Here is a 23,166-nt window from a genome sequence, read left to right as displayed (position 1 = left end):
ACAAGATGAGACTGCAAAGTTTATTTACACACACACACACACACACACACACACACACACACACACACACACACACACACACACACACACACACACACACACACACAAGATGAGACTGCAAAGTTTATTTACACACACATACACACACACACCTTCTTTTGTAGTCTTATGCTTTTGAACACTAATAACAACTGAGGAGAATGAAGTACCCATAAAGAGTGCTTTTCTTAACTTTCTTCTCTTTTTTCCTAACAAAGTAAACTGGAATTTGTGGAACAATACATGGAGAATATTATTTCTGGGGCTGGTCAAATTTAAGGGAAGGCATGAAGTGAGCAATTTATATCATGCTCAAGTGAATGAAAAGGGTAAGAAAATCATATATATATATATATATATATATACAGATATATATATATATATATATATATATATATATATATATATATGTATGTGTGTGTGTGTGTGGGTCCTGGTCTGAACATCGAAAAGTATGTTTCAGCAAAACGAACATGAGCGAACTCAATTTCGCGAAAGCGCATTTTATCAAAAATGCACTTTCGCAAAAAAAAAAAACACCTAATTTGCATGTTGATTTAGTTGTACATGAACATGTAGTGACTGTACAACTAAGCAAACTATTGCTTAGATCACGGTACAGTGGGGATAAGGGAATATTCCCTTTTCCCCACTGTGGTGCGATCTCGGAGTGAGAAGATTAAAGTAGGGGGCGTGTGTGGGGCCCCTGCATAAACGTGAATAGCGTTTTATTTGTTTAGGTTTTTGGAGTGGTTTTTTTTTTTCGCGAAAGTAAATTTTCAATAAAATGCACTTTTGCAAAAGTTAGTTCGCTCATGTACATTTCGCTTAAATGTACTTTCGATCTATCAACATAGATCCATAAATATATATATATATATATATATATATATATATATATATATATATATATACACACACCTGAAAATAAATTAAATATTACCATGTTTTGTTTTCTTTTCTGTTACTGTGTAGATACCTATGCCACTTTAAAATAGTCATGTTTAATAAAGATGTTAAAAAGGAAACGTAAATAGTGAGCAGTTCAGGTGAAGACAGTGTCTGTAGTGACACTAAGATAAAGAACTCAGCAGATCTAATTATGGACAGAAAAACAATCATGCCCCTGCTTTAGCTGCATGGCAGTATTTTTACATACAGCATTGAGAAGTAGAGATATGATTAGCTGAACAGGTTGCAGCAGCTGATGAGGGCAGAAGAAAACTGGAGAAACAGCATGGGAATGGAAATGCATCCATTAAACATTAACATTCTTTTGAACATGTTAAACGAATAGGAGAAGGCCCACAAGTGACTTGATTGCTGGAAGTATGATTAAATGAGATATAAATGTTGTATTGTGAGGTGTTTTTCTGCTGATAGAGGAGGCACAGAGGAACAGAGCTTTGGGATGGAGTACACTTGATATTATTTTTTTTGTTATATTTTCAGATGCATAAACACTTTTTATACTACTCTTATAGAGCACATACCAAGCTACGTAACTAACTTACTTTATGTTTTGTAGGTCTAGTATTTGAAGTAAAATGGTTGTATTTATTTGTGCATGAGTGTATTCACCTCAGGAGTAAAGGCAACTCTCTTGTTCAAATCAGTATGCTCTTCCAGGCTACACAGAGCTCAGATTTCCTACCAAGTATTGCTTATGTAGATAACAATGAGTTAATATGACATTTGTCTTTGCCACTAATATTTGCCTCTTAACACTCAGTTCTGTGTCACATATCTGCAAGAAGAGTGTGACCTGAGTTGAGCTTGGCAGTCTCTTCACCCTAGTATGCCTACTCAGTCTATAGCTGAACCTCTCTAGCATTGTTTCTCTAGTGCTATACTTTACTGTTGCCCTTACCTACATTGTTTACTCCTGTGCTGTATGCGTTATATGATTTGCATATACTTTGCTTACCATCACCACTTTAAATATGATGCAGACAACATATTAGGATATCTCTGTGTTTGCATTAATTCTGATGGTCATGTAACCATTCCTGTGTTATAGTCTACTGTCTAAATGACATGCCAACTGAATGGACTACATTTTCCTTTCATTCATGCTGCCAGCTAGGCGGAAGGAGATATTCTTTCAGTATGTCTTGTTAGCTGCACTAATACTGGATGAACTTGCCTGCCCTGTTCCTTCACATCAAAAGCACTGCATTCAGAATGACTAATCATTACAGGAAAAACCTAAGAAAAGTAGAACTAAATGATGCAGTCACCTGTGTCATACACAATTAATGGCCCAGTAGAAAAAAGAAATAGATATGCAATAAACATTTAAGTTGGGTTCTGTTGGGGAATAGATGCTCTGAATATTATTTAAGATCTAATGTACACTATAAAGTATTTAATGCAAGATAATGTTTATCAAAAAAGGACAAAGTAAAACTTAACACTGAAACAATTTTTCAAGCTCTTCAGAACTATGTTCTGTTGGTGCTAAGGACAAAAAGATGTCCATGTATTAATTCTCTTTTCCCTTACTTAATATAATACATTCCAAGGCAACTGTATCTTGAGGAAACAGAATTTTCCTGAAGCAGCACACAACCTAGTTTTCTGCACAAGTGTACATTTCATTAATGTGCTCCTCAGTATATTGGTCTCACAGAACCTTCCATTAAAGCAATTTCCTACTGTGCATTATTTAAATAAAAATGAGTGAAAAGCAATACAGATGAGATAAAAAAGGGTTGTAAATGTAGAGTTCTTAGCTAAGTATAATGAGTCTATACTGGAAGAAGACAGTCTTATGGAAAACATTTGCATGGCGCAGTGGTGCAGTGGTAGTGTTGTCGCCTCACAGCAAGAGGTTCTCCAGTTCGATTCTAGGCTGGGGTGCCTTCTGTATGGAGTCTGCATGTCCTCCCTGAGTTTGTGTGGGTTTCCTCTGGGTCCTCCAGTTTCCTCCCACATTACAAAGACATGCATCTAGAACATTTCTTCCTGAGCCTCTGCTGAAAATTGGCTTTGTTCCGAGTTGGACTTTCCCGGTTAACAAATGTCAAATAAATATATCAATAAAATACGCACTTCAAAATTGGTAAATGACTTATGTTAATTATAAAATGGTAGTATGACAGTGAGAGCAAGTCAAGTAAGAGATGTTCCAATGCAGCAATAAAACAAGCTAAGAATAGCTACAGAAAAATACTACTCGCTGAAATTAAGTTAAATTACTATCACAGGCCAAGGCCATAAAATCTCAGGAACCTTAAAGGACAATAAATTATATGAAAAGCATAGGAGCACTCTTGATATAAGACACTGCAGATAAATAGCACACATAACAAAAGAAGGAAGCTACTGCACATCAGAGCAAAATCCCATGAAGGGAAGACATCTCTGATCAACATTAGCAGAAAACTATGTTCTCTCATAAAAACATCCAAGGCCAACTTTGAGAGAAAAATCGTTAAGGACACTAAAGATAACCACAAAGCCTTCTTCAGCTATGTTAGAAACCTGGGCGGAAACCCTCAGATATGCTCAGAGTTGGTTCACAACAACAAAAAATACACTGAACCCACAGATATTGCCAACATTCTGGCTGACAGGTTCAGTGCAAATTTCTCCCCTCTCTCACCCCCAAAAGAAGAAATACTTATCCCAGCTGAATGTAATATCCCTGTCATCTCAGATGTCCAAGTGAGAACCACCCTAAACAAAGCTAAAAACACAGCATCAATGGGACCTGATGGTATCCTGGGTTGCGTGTTACGTGAACTCCAAGAGGAGCTAAACCCACACATAAAAATGCTATTTAACCTTAGCCTTACTTCGGGATATGTACCTGAACACTGGCGTACAGCAACAGTGGTCCCACTCCACAAAGGGGGTGCCTCTACAGACTCTGGAAACTACCGCCCCATAAGCTTAACCAGCCTGGTCTGCAAAGCTATGGAAAGAATCATTATGGAACTCATAAACAGAGACATAGGGGACCTACAGACACTTGACCCCACCCAGTTCGGATTTGTAAAGGGCAGATCCTGCCTTTTGAACCTGGTTGACTTCTTCGAAACAGTCACTAGAGCCATTGATGAGGGCAAAGCAGTCCATACAGCCTACCTGGACTTGGCTAAGGCCTTCGACACAATACCCCACTCAGGCATCATAGATAAGCTCAACAGCTTAAACGTAAACCCTTATGTCACTAGATGGGTTGCAAACTGGCAGGACTAAAGGACAGAACCCATAAAGTTAAAATCGCTGGAGCAGTGTCAGACTCAAAGCCAGTCACAAGTGGTGTCCCACAGGGGTCTGTCCTGGGACAACTCTTGTTCGGCATTTATTTCTCAGATGTTAAAGCAAACATGAGAGGGCTGTGGCTGACAAAGTTCGCAGATGACTGCAAACTAGGTGCCATAGTCGATACACCAGCGGACACATACATCCTACAAAAAGGCCTCACAGAAACGGACAACTGGTGCCGGAGTCACAGCCTTAAACTAAATGCCATAAAATGTATAGTCATCCCCTTTGGGAAAAACAAAGTACCCACAAATTATCACATAGACAGCAACCCACTGAGTACGGAAAAAGTAATCAGTGACCTAGGGACCCAAGTCGACAACGACCTCTCATTTGACCCCCACGTTGCCAAAGTGGTTAAAAAAACATTCTACCTTGCACACCTCATCATGAAGGGATTCACACCCAGATCCAAGGATGTCATTGTACCCCTATACTCCTCCCTCATAAGACCCATGATTGAGTACAATGCCCCATTTGGTATGTACCTCACCTGGCATTTGCAACAGCTGGAGAGACCACAAAAGTACCTCACCAAGAGGATCAAGGGTCTCCAACATATGTCTTATTCTGCCAGACTAAAGAAACTTCAGCTCTATTCAGTAGCATACCGCCTGCTCAGAGGTGATCTCTGCCTGACGTACAAGGCCATGTCCAATCAGGATCTGATGGACATGCTCCACCTCAAAAAATCCAAATCCATCAGGACCACGAGAGCTAAAGACTTAAACCTCGGCACAAGTATGAATAGGACATGCTGGAGGGATAGATTCATAACCCAGAGGCTTCCCATGCTTTGGAACAAGATCCCAGTTCGTATTAGGCAGAGCCCCTCACTGACTCTCTTTAAGAGAAATCTTAATGAGTGGGTGGGAGATCGTAAGTTTACCCCAGGGGTCACATCTGTGTCACTGCTAGACAGGGGCACAGTAAACTAATTCTATTATATAAGGGGACCTTCATTGTGTCACTACTAGACAAAGGCACAGTATTCTAAATTTATTCTGTACATTTTTTGTACCATTTCATGGGGTGGCAAAAGCCACATCACTATGGCTAGGCTTACAAATGCCACAGGGCAGATAGCCTAGTACTGTACTATGAAACTATGAAACTATGAAACTATAACTATGAAACTATGAAAATCTGAGGGTAATACTACTCAATGCCGGTCTAAACCTCAAAATGCACGCACTCGAGGAACTCCTCAGTATGGAGAAAATCGATATATATGCAGTAACAGAAACCTGGTTTAAGGCTCCAGAGAGCACCCCAGCACTACCAGGCTACAACTCATACCATACATTTCGGCCACAGAACCCAGACCGAAATACAAAAGGCGGGGGAGTATCCATATTCATCAAGGACACCCACACCTCCAGGTTAGTGGCACAGCATGATGCTTCAGAGATTATCCACATGCAACTAACAACGGGCAAAGATGCTTCAGAGATTATCCACATGCAACTAACAGCGGGCAAAACTGCAATTCAAATTGTAGCATGCTACAGATCACCCACCATGTCCCAGGACCCCCATTTCACATTTCTGGAAACACTGGGTAACATAAAGATCCTACCAAACACCCAAATATTGGGTGATTTCAACTACCCAAACATTAACTGGGAGAACTACTCAAGTGCTAACTCCCTTGCCCAACATTTCCTAGAATTTATAAATTCAAACGCCCTGGAACAACTGGTGACAACATATTGGACTTGGTCATCACCAACATGTGTGAGGTCATCCCCTGGTTAGATTTGTCCATAAACAAATCACTTTGGATATCCACATACCGCCCCTACCCCCAGACAAGGAAACCACTGTGAAAAACGTTTCAAAAGCAGATTTCACATTACTTAAGACAGAGGTGGAATGTTTCAAAGCCCCCATGCTAAAGAATAACACTGTCCAAGCTGCAAAATCTTTTCCTAATGCATTCTACGGGCACCTACAAGAATGTATGGGTCATGCTATCCCAAGCAAAACCAAGACTCACTCCTCTAAGAAAAGGAAACCAGTCTGGTGGACCCCTGCCATAAACAAGCTATACAATAGAAGGAGGAAACTAGTACAGAAAAGAGTAAAATCCCAAGAAGGGAAGACATCCCTGATCAGTATCAGCAAGAAACTACGATCCCTCATAAAATTGTCCAAGGCGAGCTTTGAAAGAAAACTTGCCAAGGACTCCAAAGATAACCACAAGGCATTCTTTAGCTATGTCAAGAATCTTAGTGGCAATGCACAGAAGTGCTCAGACTTAGTGCAGAATGGCACAAAATATACTGAACCAACCGATATTGCCAACATCCTAGCAGACAGGTTCAGTGCAAACTTCACCCCCCTCACCCCCAAAGTGCCCATAACCATACCAGAAGAATGTAGAGCCCCTGAAATCACAGACACTCAGGTTAAAATAGCCCTCGCCAAAGCCAAAAACACAGCATCAATGGGACTGAACGGTGTCCCAGACTGCATCCTACACAAGCTCAAAGATGAACTAACCCCTCACTTTAACACACTGTTCAAACTCAGGCTCTCCATAGGCTACATACCCATATAGTGGTGCACAGTAATGGTTATTCCACTCCACAAAGGTGGAGCCACAACAGACCCCAGGAACTATCGCCCTATAAGCCTGGCTAGCTTGGTCTGCAAGGCTATGGAGAGCATCATCATGGAACTCATTAACAGAGACATTGGGAACCTCCAAACACTGGACCCTACCCACTTCGGCTTTGTTAAGGGCAGATCATGCCTCCTAAACCTGGTGGACTTCTTTGAGACAGGTACCCAGGCTATAGATGAGGGAAAGGTGATACACATAGCCTACCTGGGCCTCGCAAAGGCCTTCGACACCATTCCCCATTCTGGTATTATAGACAAGCTCACCAGCCTGAACATAAACCTCTATGTCACAAGATGGGTTGCCAATTGGCTCACAGACAGAACCCACATGGTGAGAGTTGCGGGAGCTAGGTCTGACTAAACCGGTTACAAGTGGCGTTCTCCAGGGCTCAGTCTTAGGACCCCTCCTGTTTGGCATATACTTCTCAGAGGTACAGACAAGCACAGGAGGACTATGGCTGACCAAGTTCGCAGACGACTGCAAACTAGGGGCTATAATTGACTCACCGTCTGACACAGACAGCCTCCAAAAGGGTCTCAATGACATGGATACCTGCTGTCAAAATCACAGCCTCAAGCTAAATGCCAAAAAGTGCATAGTTATTCCCTTTGGAAATAACAAAGTACCCACAAACTACCACATAGGTGGTAGTCCCCTAAATATGGAAAATGTAACAAGGGTTTTGGGGACCCAAGTAGGTAGTAATCTCTCCTTTGATAATCACATTGCCAAAGTGGTTAGAAAATCCTTCTATGTGGCCCACCTAATCACAAAAGAGTTTGCATCCAGATCAAAAGGGGTCATTGTGCCCCTCTACTCATCACTCATCAGACCCATCATAGAGTACAACGCCCCATTTGGGATGTACCTTACAAGACACCTGCAACAGCTGGAAAGACCACTGAAATACCTCACCAAGTGGATCACTGGCCTCAAACAGATGCCCTATGCAGCTCGACTGAAAAAACTCCAGCTGTACTCGGTTGCATACCGCCTGCTCAGAGGTGATCTCTGCCTGACACACAAGGCCATATCCAACCCAGAATTGATAGACATGCTCCACCTAAAGAAAACCTTATCCCCTCAAGCCACATGCTCTAGGATCTAAACCTCACCACAACAATAAATAGGACGTGCTGGAGGGATAGATTCCTGTCACAGAGACTTCCCATGCTTTGGAACAAAATTCCAATCTACATTAGGCAGAGCTCCTCACTAGCACTCTTCACGAGAAACCTTGACAAGTGGATGGGAAACAGAAAGTTTACCCTGGGGATCACTTCAGTGGGTCTGCTGGGCAGAGGCACAGGGAACTAATCTAAGGGGGTGGCGAAAGCCAACACATTCTGGCTTATAAATGCCTTCAGGCAGATCGCCTAGTACCTACCTATGAACCTATGAACCTAAAAATGCATAAAGCACAAGAAACATTTGATTAACTTGGTGAGAATCCCTAACTTAAACAGTACAGAATGTGAAAATGATCAACTTTGGCACTATTTTAACATTTTTACAGAATCCTGTAACACCTAAAATGACAAAAAGGATAAGTCTTGAAGAATTAAGTAAGATGAATGATATTAGACTGTTTTATCAAAAAACAGCTATATATCAGGAGTATCAGCAAGCAAGTTGAATGTTAAATAAACAGGCAAGTTGCAGGTAAGGCATAAGGGAAACAGAGATTAATAAAGTAAAAATAGAAAAATGCCTCATCAGTAGAAATGTCTGGCAAAGAAAAAAATTTTAAACTATAGGGTTATAGTCAATCAACAGAACCTTTAGTTGCCTACAGTAGGAAAAGTGTAGCCAAGTAGGTCTACTGGGTGCTGAAATGAATGTCTGCAAGTTTACTTGTTTCATACTTGGCAAATAGCAATGGACTGATAATAACAGTATAATTTTACTTCTGTTTTTTCTGAACATTTATGATGTATGTTATAAGAAAGAATGTGAAGTCTTAACAGTAAAATTGGGCATCTAATTCAGAAAGAACATTATTCACGAAAACTGTAGCCATAGTACCATGCCAGCTGTTTGGTAGCCACTTTATTTGGGCTAATGTGCACCATCCCAAATTATGTAAGTTAGGATAAGTTTGATTTGTCCAAAGATGAAAGAGTCAGTGTGCTGGGACTTTTGTTGAATGAAGAACTGCTAATAAGGATTTGGGGACTTGACAGTATTTCAAGAAAATAGCACCCCTATGCAGAGAGTAGCAGATGTAAAATAATACTGATATGAGCAGTACATTAACTATTTGATTAACTTTTTTATTAAACAACCATGATTTTAAATGAAGTTCCTTGACTGTTAAGACTGGCTAAAAAGGCCAGTGAATTTTAGTGGCCCTAGAATGCATCTGCATCACCACCATCATCATTACTGTCATTATCATGATCAGTGGCAGAATAAAATGCCATCTAATAACTGTGGTTCTTTTATCATATACAAATAAAGCCACATGGTATACCATTGATAAATGATCTCCATACCAGAGGCTCTACGAAGTGAAACAGAACAGGTGCATTATTGAATGGAGAGCTTAGGTATCATAAATAACAACTAGAGCTAATGGAGAAACAGTATGATTACTGTTGCAGATCAGCACAACATTCACATTTGTCTTCATCTGCAAGATCTAAACAAAGACATTAAAATGTGCATCACCCATTGCTTACAGCTAAAAAACTGGCCACAGCATTGTGAAACACTAAACTGTTTTCATTACTAGATTCATGGCAGGATTTCAGGCAGATAAAGAGAGAGGACAACAACTCCAACCTGTGTACATTTATTAAGTCATCAGTAAGGTAGAGATTCAATAGACTTCTGTTTTGTATTTCTTCAGCAATGTAGGTATTTCAAAGAGCTACTGCACATCTAACTGAAGACTTGTAAAATCATGAAAAAATGAATGAGGAGTTATTAGTGTGGATTGAGCTGCACTCAAGATGAGGAAATAAAAAGAAAATATAGCTGGTGAACAGATGAAAATTGTATAAATTCAAGTTACAGAATATCAAAAGTAAAATAATAGTGACAAGTCTGAAATGCATTTTCCAGACATACTTTTTCATGCAGATAATGTTCATAAAATGCGGAGGAATTATATGAATTTCAAAGCAAAATACAAGCAGGCATTTAAAGGCTTCTAAGAATTGGTCAGTGTCTTGCAAAGTTAGTACTTAATATAATTTTTGATAACTCTGCCTCTAAGGAAGCAGTTAGAGCAAGTTTTAGACTGGAATTGAGTTATGAACAGAAAAATGTAAGTTTTGAAATCATCAAGAAACTATTTATAGATTAACCAACATTTGAAAACTATGATTTGAATACACAAGCTGTGTTGCATGTAAATGGCAGTCAGGGTAGCATAGCAGATGTGATTTTACAAGAGACTAGATCAGCCTCCTATGGGTCAACAGAAAGATTGGGATGCATGGCTAGGCTTAAAAAGGCCCTTGTGGTTGTTAGCCTAGTAAACACTTATGAAACTATTTATACATGTGCAAAGAAGATACAGTCAGGCAGAATAAACTGTTAGGAATACTGTAAAGATGTAAGGAATTCAGTTAATATGCCTATTTTAAAGAAATTTAAGTGGAAACAAACCATAATTTATTACAAGGCATATTCTGAACATATTTATATGACACCTCTGAGATTGTTGATGATATTAATTAACTTTAAGATGTGTGATCTAGTCCTGAAAATCAGATGATGAAAAGAAGCAATGAACTACACATAGCAGATCATTTCTGATAAGCATCTTTATAAGAAAAGCATTAAGAATCATTACAAAAATAAGTAGAGATACTTCTGTTACCAGTGACAGAAGAAAAAAATAAAAGAAAAGAACTTTCTTAGCTGCAGCATATGTATTCAAAGCCATGGTTATACAAGTGACAGAGTGGTGATATTAAAGAGATTTAATCAGGGCTATTATTTTGATTGTGCATAGAATGAAGCAAGTTGGAGTATGAATGTCTGAGACGGCTGATGGCATTTTTCAGTCATACTCTGTCATGCAAATAATATAATCCTTTGCTTTCTAAATCAGCTATAGAGCTAAGTATGCAGGCAAAGAAATGTTTGGATTGGTTTGGGTTATGTCTACACATAGGGACATGTCCTAGAATTCATAAAGATGGTGGGATGGTGTGTACTGAATTTTCTTGTGCTCATTTCAAGATGCTGGGAATTGAATTTGGATGTATTGTGGTTATTAGGAGGGAAGACAGCGTGTTAGATAAAATAGTTCTGGAAGACCATGAATGGAAGGCATATCACATGTATCAAGGAATTTTCAAATTGTATACACTGAAGCCATATTACAACCCACCACAAAAGGAAAAGATTATAGGTCACAAAAAAATCATCCTGCAGTACCACTGTGGTATAAGAAAAGACCATTCTTCCAAGGAACAGGGTTTATGGTTGCAGTATAACAACTCTTGGTCACTCAGACTGGCTTTTGGTTATAGTGCTGCATCACAAGTGCCCATATCACAGTTAGCAGATTTCTCTTACAATGCAGCATTGTGACATACCTCTGTACCACATCATGGTAGGCAGTCCCACAAAGGTCAATTTATACTAGTGCCAATATGCACCACCAGGAAGCCTCAGAGTCATAGCATAGCAGCTGGTCCCATATAGGTAGTAGTGAGTGGAGTAGAGAAACAATATTTCTGTTTAAGGTAATGAAAACAGGTCAAAGGCTCCTTGTAAGAGACAGCCAAAAAAACTGTTCTGTGAATAACTCTGAATTCACTTACCTCCCCACTCTGTACCTATTGACATTCTGTTCCCCATGTCTGATTAAACTTCAGTTACCGTCCCACAAGTGTGCACTAGAATACTCACAGAGTTAATCCCATTTTCTAGCATACTTTAGAAATCTCACAGTAGTACCAGTACATAGTAATGACCTGCAGAGTAGCTGTAATCAGGTAAAGCACAACATACCTTTTGTTTAAAAAGAAACCTTATCAGCAGTTTGTCAAGGATGGGTAGATGGGACTAGTCCATCCTGAGTGCAGGCAATAAGGGGTTGCATTATCTGAAGTATCTGGCCCAGACCCAAGATGTTAAGGAGGTACAATCAGCAGTACTGGCATTCAGGACATCCATTGCTAGGTTTATATACAGACTATCAAAAAGAGTAAGGCATAGTTTGGATTGCTGAAACTGGTCTGTTTTTTTGCCATATTTATTAAATGATTATTCTCACACCACTACTGTGCTGGGTTTTTTCTTTTTGATGGACTTTAGAGACATTTAGCCGTGCACTGCTGTACTTGCAGGGGAGTGTTTTCTGCATTACATACAGGACAACAACAGCTCTGCTTAGTTTCTCAGAAACCATAAATACCAACAGAAACAATGGTAATCTAATATCCTCCCTGTTCCTGGATCTGTCAAAAGCATCTGACACAGTATCCCACCAACTCCTATTCAATGAACTATCTTCCCTATCACTGTTTTATGTAGCTCTTAATTGTTTCTATAACTATCTCTCCAACAGACAACAGGCCATATAATGGAATATGAACCTATTCTCCTTCCTCCCTGTTTCTGTCATTGTGCCACAAGGCTAACTTCTAGGCCCAGTACTTTTCAATATCATCACAAACAACCTGCACAGAGGCAAACATTGCACCTTAGTGCAATATGCCAACATTGCCACCATCATCTGTTCAGCCTCAACCCTTCCACTAATACAGCAAATTACTCAAGACTCCTTCATGTCTATAGAATCATGGCTAAAGGTTCATTAGCTAACCCTAAATGAACATGTGGGAGAAACAGGCAAATATAGGTTTTGTAAAACAGAATTGGAATCAGTTGCATACCTCGTTGCTGGTTGTGACCTACTAATGGAGGAAGGACTGTACACTGAAAGGCATAATAATTTAGCAAGACTGTTGCACTGGGGATTGTACAAACATTATGGTATTGAAGTGGCTGAAAAACACTGGAAACATGAGCCACAAAGCATCCTAGAAAAAGATAAAGCTTATATCACATGGGATCACCCATTACCAACAGTTTAAAAGATAGATGCTAGAAAACTGGATATAGTGGTCCCTGAAAAGAAGACAAAAGTAGAATTGCCACACCCAGTGATTACAGTATCTTGCGTACAGAGAGACATAAAGTCATAAAATATCAGGATATGCAGGCAGAAACGAGAGCAATGTGGAAGAAAGATACCCAGTTTCAATAGTAGTAGGAGCAACGGGTCTTATAAAGAAAAATCTGCAATCATATTTAGATATGTTACCAATGCATCTAACTCCGTATGAATTGCAGAAGGAGTCATTACTGGGCACATTGCAGATGCTCCGAAGAGTACTTTTAACCAACATCAAAGACTGAACCAATACTAATTTAATGAACTTTAATCAATCTTTGACTTAGGAATAGAGTCCATTCCTGTCATAGTATTAGAAACCTAAAAGACCTATATAAATTAAAAAGGATTAAAGTAAAAAAACAAAAACAAAAAAAAAAAACAAAAGCAACAAATAAAACTAATGCTTTTCACACCCATATCTCTTTCAACAAATTGTACACCCTTTAATATTACTTCAACAAACACCACCATAGTAACTGCAACAAATATGAAATTACTAGGAGACAATATACAGAATAACTTAAAATTTGACCTGCATATCACCCAGTCCTTCAAGAAAACTCGCCAAAAACTAGCCTTCCTCTACCAAAACAAACCCTGCTTCACAGACTCATCAAGAAAATCCCTAGCATCTTCATACCTTCTTTTCCCCTCTCTTCTCTATGTATCACACATACTAACATTCAAGCCAACCTACTAAATAAATTAGAGGCCTGCTTTAACAAAATAGTCAAGTTAATGCATCTTGCCATATACACTACTAACTGACAACAAAGAAGCTCAGTTAGCTAGAACTACCTCATCACCTTACATTCTCTTGTTTCCAAATTGCCCACAAATATACTCACTACACACATGTCCTTCTCTACAAAATATTATCAATTATTGCTCCCAACCATGTTGCGTTCGCTCAGATAATCACAGCCTACTAATAACTTCCAAATCCCATAATACAGCTAGAGACTCACTATACTCATCCTAAGTTTCCAGACAGTGGCACTCCCTGCCTATCCCACTAAAACAGGACAGCTGTGTACCTAGCTTAAGCACAACCGAAAACAGCACCTAAACTCCTCCTGTCTATGTTCTTGTTCACATTCCTGACTAAATTTCTCTCAGACGTCTAGACTATCACCAACCCGTAACTCTCCAGCTGTTTTATTATTTCCAGTAAATAATGCAAATAAATCCAATCTACATTTATAACTGTATACTGATTTTCGTCACGCCTATATAAATAAATTTATATATTGATGCATATATAAATGCAACCTGTTTATTATTGTATAACACTCCTACAGAAATCAAATTGTGTTAACCTCTGTCTTGATTGTATTACCCATTGCATGATTTTAAAACTCCTATTTGTACTGTTAAAAAACTGAAATTATTTTTTTCCCTTGTAAATTGTTTGTAATTAATGGAGCTTTTCTCCCTAGGCCTCCAATGAAAATGGGTCTGAGTGCTCAGTTGGACTATCCTAGTAAACAAAAGGCAATAGAAAATAAATAACTAAATAAATAAATAACTCCAAAATGTACCAATATCAGGGAACAAGCATATTCTACAACTCTGGCAAAGTAGCAGACTCACGCACCATCTGTTTAGTCAACCAAATTATGTTGAGTAAACATTTGTCAACTTTATTGACAGTCAACTAAATTACTGGTTTATACACACACACACACACACACACACATATATATATATAAAATATAATATACAGACAGACACATATATATACATATATCTATACATTTTATATATATATATATATATATATATATATATATATATATATATATATGCATGTCTGTCTCTGTCTGCTTATTTATATATATATATATATATGTATATATATATATATATATATATATATATAAATACACAAACACAGACACACATGTAGATATATATATATTTATATATATATATATATATATATATAGTTACAAGTGAACATATAAAAAACACAATTGACTGAAAAGTTTGTGAGGAGGGGACCATACCTCTCAATGCAAGAAATCTGGACAAAGCCAAGAAAGGCTATGGCAATAAACATCCTATACCACAAACTATACTATGCATTGCCTGTTATAGAACTTCCCTATTCACACATCAATTTATTACAAACAAAATTCTCAAGGTTATCCATTTATCTGGGTGTACTGAACATCACTGTTTAAATAAAACCAAGAGTTTGCCAATCACAGGCAGAGCCATCTTTCTACTCAATATATCAATCCTGAATATATTAAGTGAACAGTTTTCTCTGCAGTAACAAATCTTGACACCCCACAATTATTAAATCCTAACTTTACAATAATCTGCACAGAAACAGCCTTCATCACAATATCCCCTGCCACATAGAATAAAATGCCTAATGAAGTAAGAACTCTCAGTAACCTCATACTGTTTAGAAAATGCTTAACAACCATTTGAAAAAAGAAGCAAAATGTGTCTGCTTTAGAGATATAAGGCTAACATGTCAGGTATCCTCTTACAAACATTAATATTTCAGACTTCTCAATGTTACGTGTTACACACTGCAGCAAATACGTGGATTCATTATATTAGTGAAAATACGTACCTGTCAAACATCTTTGACATACAAGTTAAAGACATTAAAATTGTAATCAATGCCCATTTAGTTTAGTATGAGTGTTGTGCTACACATGAACCGATATACCTCTGAGGTGAACTTTATACCATTGTTTATCCATTGGTACTACTGTTTAACACACTATGCATGTTAAGTGCTCCAGTATAAATGCTATCCTTTCTTCTGAGTTTTTGTTTATTGTTTATTGTTTTTACCTAAGACACTATTGATTAGCAGTGTCAGCATTGTAAAAGAATCCTTGTATTTCTAGTCATTAAAAAAATAATATATATATATATATATATATATATATATATATATATATATATATATATATATATACATATACACACACACACACACACATACATATACATATATATATATATATATACATATATATATACACACACACACACACACACACACACACACACACACACACACACACACACACACACACACATATATATATGTGTGTGTGTTTAAATATTAGATATATTCCATTGCATTGTATAAACATTTTACTATTTTCAATAAATTGAAATGTCCAATGTCAAATATTGTTGTTATCATTCATGCACTGTGTCTGCCATGTGGCCTCATTTTGTGGATAAAAATGGCCCCTGGACAGTCCTCCTAAATGGCTAACAAATACAAAAGAAAATAAACGAAAAGAAAGAAATATAGCAAGACTGCCCTCAACCTCCTTTCAAAGTCCCCATTTACTTTATTTAATGTAGAAAACCACTTTCCCATCTCTCCTATTGTCAAGTATATAACACACACACTTACCTCTTCTACAGTGATTTCCCCAACTGCTCCTTGTATCTTTATTTACAGTATAGACATAATCAATGTCTGTAACACAACATATATGCATAGTATGAATGTACGATTCATGAAGGGAGATGCATATGTATTCAATGTGGGTTCCTTTGAAAGTGTGATGACTACAGCTGTGATTCTCACAACAGTGAGATGGAAACTGCAAATACTCTTAAGTCCATGATTATGGTACTTTGGAGTATTCCCTTTACTCAGAGGTACAGTGATTTTGGGAGGGTGGCCTAATGGTTAGTTGGGAGGGTTGCCTAATGGTTAGTTGGGAGGGTGGCCTAATAGTTAAGGTGTTTGCCTTACAAACACAAGGTGCAGGGTTTGAGTCTCACAAGGCATAATTGGCTAGACTTAAAATGGCTCGCAAGGACAGTTAGCTTAGTATTAATCTATGAACCTATGGTGTTCGTATATATGATTATCAGGAGTGTGACAGAGAGTCCCACATGTCAGGCTGTCTTGAGAGGAAAAAATATGTATAAATGGCATTACAGTGAGTTTGGAGGTTTGTTGTGTATGGCTGGCAGATGCACTTTAATTTCTGTATTTTTGAGACTCATAACTACAGGTTACACATTTTGATAAGGAATCCATTTAATTACATTATTCTTTAAGTACTGGATGACTACTTTACCATGTAAGTATGGTATAAGATCAGGTTGCTCAAATAATAAGAAATATTTTGTGCATTTTTGTAATGGTCAGGATAGAAAGATTGGACGGTGTGATGCCACACTTTTTGTGTAATAAAAGTACCTGCCACATCTGCTTCTACTCCGTCCTGCTTTTGAAAACAGCCCAGTCACTAGTCCTCGCTTGCATTGAGCTAAATGTGCGGTGCACTTTTTTTGTTAAGCAATCAGGTCTCCACCCAGTAATACGTACTGTATTGTATTAGCAGTGTAGTATCCTGCACACACTTCCCTGCTATTGTGAGTTTCACACTGCAGCATGCTATTGTGAGTTTCACACTGCAGCATGCTATTGTGAGTTTAACACTGCAGCATGCTATTGTGAGTTTCACACTGCAGCATGCTATTGTGAGTTTCACACTGCAGCAAGCAGTATGTCAATGAATTCTGAACAGCCGCTGTTAAGGTTGTGTGTCATTTAGTGTGCTTTGTGCAATATATAACATGCTTATAAGCTTTAACTTATATCTGTTTGAGACACAAACCCGAAGGCTGAATATTTATGGCTGATACGTTAATGATGTATACTGAATGAACCGACTGCTATATTGAAGCTCTGAGGTCAGAATACTGGAAATGGCAAATGGATTCAGATTGCATTCAACATTTTATGGAGATGCTATACCAATATAAAATGTTTGCAGTAATAAAACAGTCTCTGGAACCAGGTTTTCAATTTTAAGTGAAAGTTTATTTTCAAGGATAAACATGAAAAAATTGCTATCTTGCAAAAAAATAGTGGAACAAACAGGAAATGCAATAGCTTTACAGCAGTGCACATTAATTATTTCCACGGATACACAAGAATTTTCCCAAAGCTGGTAAGTAAAACAAACAGTACTTGCAAATACCAGTCCTTTCCCATCATCTCTTTAGTTTCTCATTTACAAGACATTACAGCTTTTATCCCTTTGATTGTTTCAGGGACAACTTTCAGCCTGCTTTCTATCTTTACACATAACCACCCTGGAGACTTCTCTTCAGAGCCTTCTCTCACAGAAATCTGATTCCCTTAAGAGGTACTGACCATGAGGTACCCCAAAAAGCATATTCTTGTCATTAGTTAGCATGCAGAGCTTCTCTCTTGTCTGTCTGCCTTCCTCACATCCAAAACCTCTGCATTTCTCTTCCATGACATACCATCTGGTTAAGGCACCCATAACAGTAGTCTACTGAAAAATTCAATAATTGATAGTGAGAATCCAGAAATTATAGAAAATTAAATGTGATCCTGCACATAAATGAACAAAGTGCAAAACTCACTGTTACACATGAAAAGCATTTTTACAAGAGGCAAATCCTCCAGCACTGGCAATTTGGGGGCTGCACACCCCACACAGTGCTACTCACATATACAAACTTCTAGACTACTGTACCACGTATAAGGGGGAATTCTCTGAGATGCAGCAATTTCAGACTTAGTAAACATTTCCCCAGGACACAGTTACTATTTCAGACTTTGGAACTCTCATTTTTAGGTTTTGAAAATGAAATGGGAACTTATCCCTAAGCAGTGAGAACTCAACTCTAACAGATGCAGAAATTAGAGAAAGAGTACTACAAAAAGCACTGTGCTTCCTGTCACAATGCACAACTGCATTTTTGAGATGTTCTATTTTTTATATTAAATTTTAGGTCAGGTTTTAGGCTGCGTTATTAAGGGCAAAGAACACTATTAGTTTCTGTCAGTGAATGAGTTTATAAAGTACTCACAAAATCACCTTTTGAGGGACAGCTGTATGGGATTATCAGAGAGTAGGTAGGGTGGGTGATGGTGCTGCCTTTAGTCGAGCCTGGATGTGCCACTAATGCATCAAACTCAGTACCATAGGAGACATCAAGATGCTGTCATCATCACATGACTTCCTCTAGTCTGTGGACATAATGCTAGCATGACTGGTAGAATTAATATACCTAGCTCTGTGAGCCCTGTTTGTCCTGTATGTCACTGTGCTCCATAATGAAGTGCATCACCCATACGATAGTATTAAGGGACGGTATTGACCTTGGTCATGGTAGATAATGTCCAGGATTGTACCAAAAGAGATATCTAAGCAGTGAGAGGATTCGGAGCTGGTGGCATTGATGCAGGAAAAAAAGACTGCGAATAAGTAAAAATAAACCATTTGATAAGTCTAGAATCATGCTAAAAGACATTGATCTACTCAGGAACTTTTCTCAATCTGTGATAAGTCCACAGAGGATATCACGCCTAGGTCATTTTGGATAAGTATTTGGGGTGGTGACAGCTTCGATGGTGGCTACTGAATGGACAGTTTTTTTCTTAATGAAGCTGATCAGGAAATTAAAAATGATGTGACAATGTAAGTACAGTCAAGAAGCAGAAAATCTTTTTTCCATCTTTTACTGCAGTTTTTAAAGGTACACTGTGTTTACTGAGAAAGGCAACAGAATTATTTTATTCTCCTTCCCTCAAGCACTTTCACCAAATGAGTTGAATACCCGGAGTATCAGCTGCTGGGAGGAGACGCAACTTTGTTTGTATTCATGTGTATCTTCTAAATTGTCCAGTGTAACAAGCTCAGTAATGAAAAACACACACTGGCTGTCCCTAAATCTCCCAAACAACTATGAATAACAAAAGGGGGTCTCCCAACCTTTACAACAGCAAGCTTAAAAGTATAATGTACACTATGATTGTATGTTTAGTCTAATATAGTTTACATATGACTCCGGAATACTGAGATGACCCACTGTTGTTTAAGGTTGCAGCAAGCTAATCGTATCAGCTGAATTTCTGAGATCAGAAAACACAAATATCTATAACCTGTCCCTCTCTCCATCTCTTGTAATATAATAACACAATAACACCCTATCCAGCAAGCTAGAACTTGATTGTGTTCAGCCTAAATGACAAATGACTGTGACATGGATAAGTGCTTGGTGTACCATTTTGTGTTGGGCTACCAGTGACACACTGCAGAAAATCAGCTCAGCTAACAAAATACTGTGTGCGTGTGTGTGTCCATGTATTTGTGTATGTGTCTGCACTGTAAATACCTAAGTAACAATAATCTTAGTTCATAAGAACTGCTACAGGACATTAGGCAGTCATAGCATCATTTTCTGAAAGAAACCACATTTGCTATCCTTATTTTTTGTTTATATTTTCATTTGAGTTTATACACTACATTGAGCAGTTGTACATATGACTTTGGAGCTATAGTTCTCTAAATAGTGGGTGGACATTTAGCAGTGCCCAAGTCCCATGAATACATACGTGTTAATAGGCAAAGTGGCAGCTAAAACCATACTAAGATAATGTAATTAAGATAGTCCATTTTTTAATTAAAATGACTGATAGTTTTAACATTAGATCACAATCACATTTTCATAGAAAAAGTCTGGCACAATATGAACGCACTGTTAAAATATGGACTTCTGTATTCTATACTTCAGCTGCCTTGACTTTATTACCAGCAAATGGATTTTATTATTTTTTTAATTGAACTAATTAAAACAAGTGACAAAAGGTGGCTTAGTTTTAAACTTTATGCATTCAAATTGACACATTTCTGACACCAGCAACTGGCAGCCTCCTGAAAAGAAAATGTGTTAATACCATTCATCTGTGCTCTTTATTCAAATGCAGGGCACACAATGCAGCAGTATTTATATAACATTTCTATTAAGCATATTTCAGAAAAGGATACCAATATAATTGTCAAAACGTAAAAACTGTAACTATAGCTATGTTTTAAACATACAGCAATTTATTTTAATCATGTTAAAAGCTTTCATATTTTAATGTAGTTAAAAACTTTCCGGGAGCACTGAAGGGTAATAGTTTGTATTTCCACAAAGGAAAAAAAAGAATGTTCAGTCAAAATAACGGGCAACACAAATAAGGGTGTGAAAGCAGAGAACTCTCAACGAATAATTACACTCCTACCAGTTTTTCCCTCTGCGTGTATGAATAAAATTTCTGCTAAAAATCTGATTGTCTAGCACAGTATCTACGTGATCAGCACATTTTCTTTCAATAAAAAGCACCACAGCGATGGACTGAGATCACCTCAGATGAGCAACGAATACGGACACCAAGAGTGACCCTTCCATGACACAAATACACCGCATATCACCAAGTAACCCGTCCGCAACAGGACCACCACTCTAAACACTGAGTGCGACCTGTGTTAAGGGTTTACATTTGTAGCAATAATTCATTTCTAAGCGTTAATCCACTGCTCCTGGGTAAGGTACTGTTAACTTCAGATTCCTAAGAATTCAGGTGCATAAGTGAAGACGGAAGTAATGATTTTACGATAAAGACTGTTTTATATGAACATAAATAATAATAATTATAATAATGGAAAAATACCTACCGTTATGAATAACAGATGATGTAGAGAAGGTCCGAATAGGGAAATAGCAAAAACCCAAACACTTCCAGCTGCAGATACTATGGCAGGTCCAAGGTGATGGACAGAGAAGTAACGATGCCGTTCCAAGGAAGGAAAACTGGTGTCCAGCACAGTAACAAGTCGCTGGCTGCCACGCTGTCACCCATCCCTGCTGCACAGGTGCACACTGTTAAATATCTGCTGCAGAGAGAGCACACATTAGACGACTGCACGCTGTATCAGCAGCAGCAGTTAGAGCCCAGAACGAGCCAAGACAATCTCTAGGTCCAACAAGGCTGGGCTCAGGCTCTAAACAGTGGGCGTGCCTAGCGTGTGCAATTAGTGCAGTGACAGCATACAACTTACAACTTACATTACTGTTGGTGAAAATCCTCCAGGGGCTACTGCAGCGTACGCCAATGGAGCCGGCAAGTACAGCTAGGACTTCTGTCCTTTCTTGATTGTTGCATCACAATCGTAGTGCAGCAGTGCATCGCAAATTGCAAGACAATGCATAACCCGTCACAATGTTTACATGCACTCCTATGCTCCCGACCATACCATATCACCACTGGTGAAAAACAAAAATGGGATGGAAAGCCTTGGTAGAGCTCTCCAACTGCCTTTAACTAGCCACCACGACACTGTCATGTTGAACGAAGTGGTGAGCTACCCAATCTTCTGTTGCAGAGAAAGTTCAAATGCTATTTTCTAGCTGTTTGTATGCAAACGCTCGTTTATTTACCTGCTAAGCACCATATACATTATTCCCACAGCCTTATTCGACTGCAGAATGATTCGTGCGAGTATTAACTAGATATCTGTCTACATCAGAAGCAGAAACCACTCTTAAACCATCTATTTCGAAGAAAACTGACATTTCGATGTATGCGCTGCAGAAAGTGACAATTAACTACGCACAAGCCATTCAGCATGTTTTCTTTCTTTAGACCCTTCTGCAGAAGTTGCACAATACGAATTGTAGGACTATTCTGGAATGGATGTATTCTACAGGGAAGGCGGAATTCAAATTCCTAAAAAAAATCCTGCACGCAGGAGAGTTGCACCATCAGGAAGAAATTTGTAGTAGCCTTGGGTGAAATGTGGAGGAGGAGAAGGCAAGCCCCCCCCCCCCCATCCCCTGCCAGACAGGTAGCTCTCAATCAGTAACAAACTTGAAGCGAATCAGAGACAAATCTAGAAAAAAATCAGGGACAGTTTTAAAATATTAATACTAAATAGTACTATTAGCATGAGACTTTGACAAAAAAGTGAATTAGTAGTATACATTTTCTGAAGTAAAGGAAGTCTATAACTATTTTAATTATTGTCATTACTTATTAAGTGTAATTCACCCTCTTTCCACCAAAAGTCATCAGTTTTATAGATTTACCAGTGTCTGCTTGGAAGGCACAGCCTCTCTTTGGGCAAACCCCCCCCTAAAAAAAATGGCAAATGTCCTGAGATTTTAGGACAAAAATATTTCCTAAGTTTTCTCTAATTTGTATCTGAAACACCAAATGATAAATAAAAATTACAGAGACAACTAAAATGACACAAGTATAATCTATTATTTTGGCAAA

At 38.2% G+C, this 23,166-nt stretch overlaps 1 long non-coding RNA gene across 1 annotated transcript in view; it reads right to left on the bottom strand.

Moving 5' to 3' along the window:
- Window positions 1–22,654, bottom strand: part of LOC122790128 — a 171,572-nt gene extending 148,918 nt beyond the window's left edge. Inside the window, exon 1 of the long non-coding RNA XR_006362928.1 lies at window positions 21,566–22,654. This is a non-coding gene — a long non-coding RNA (uncharacterized LOC122790128). The remainder of the gene's footprint in view (window positions 1–21,565) is intronic.
- Between the last annotated feature and the right edge of the window lie 512 nt (window positions 22,655–23,166).

Source organism: Protopterus annectens, chromosome 15.part0 (genome assembly GCF_019279795.1).
Source record: "Protopterus annectens isolate FY-2018-M chromosome 15.part0, PAN1.0, whole genome shotgun sequence".
NCBI classification, from domain to species: domain Eukaryota; kingdom Metazoa; phylum Chordata; order Ceratodontiformes; family Protopteridae; genus Protopterus; species Protopterus annectens.
The sequence above is the reverse complement of the archived record's forward strand: the minus strand, read 5'-3'. Positions and strand labels throughout refer to the sequence as shown.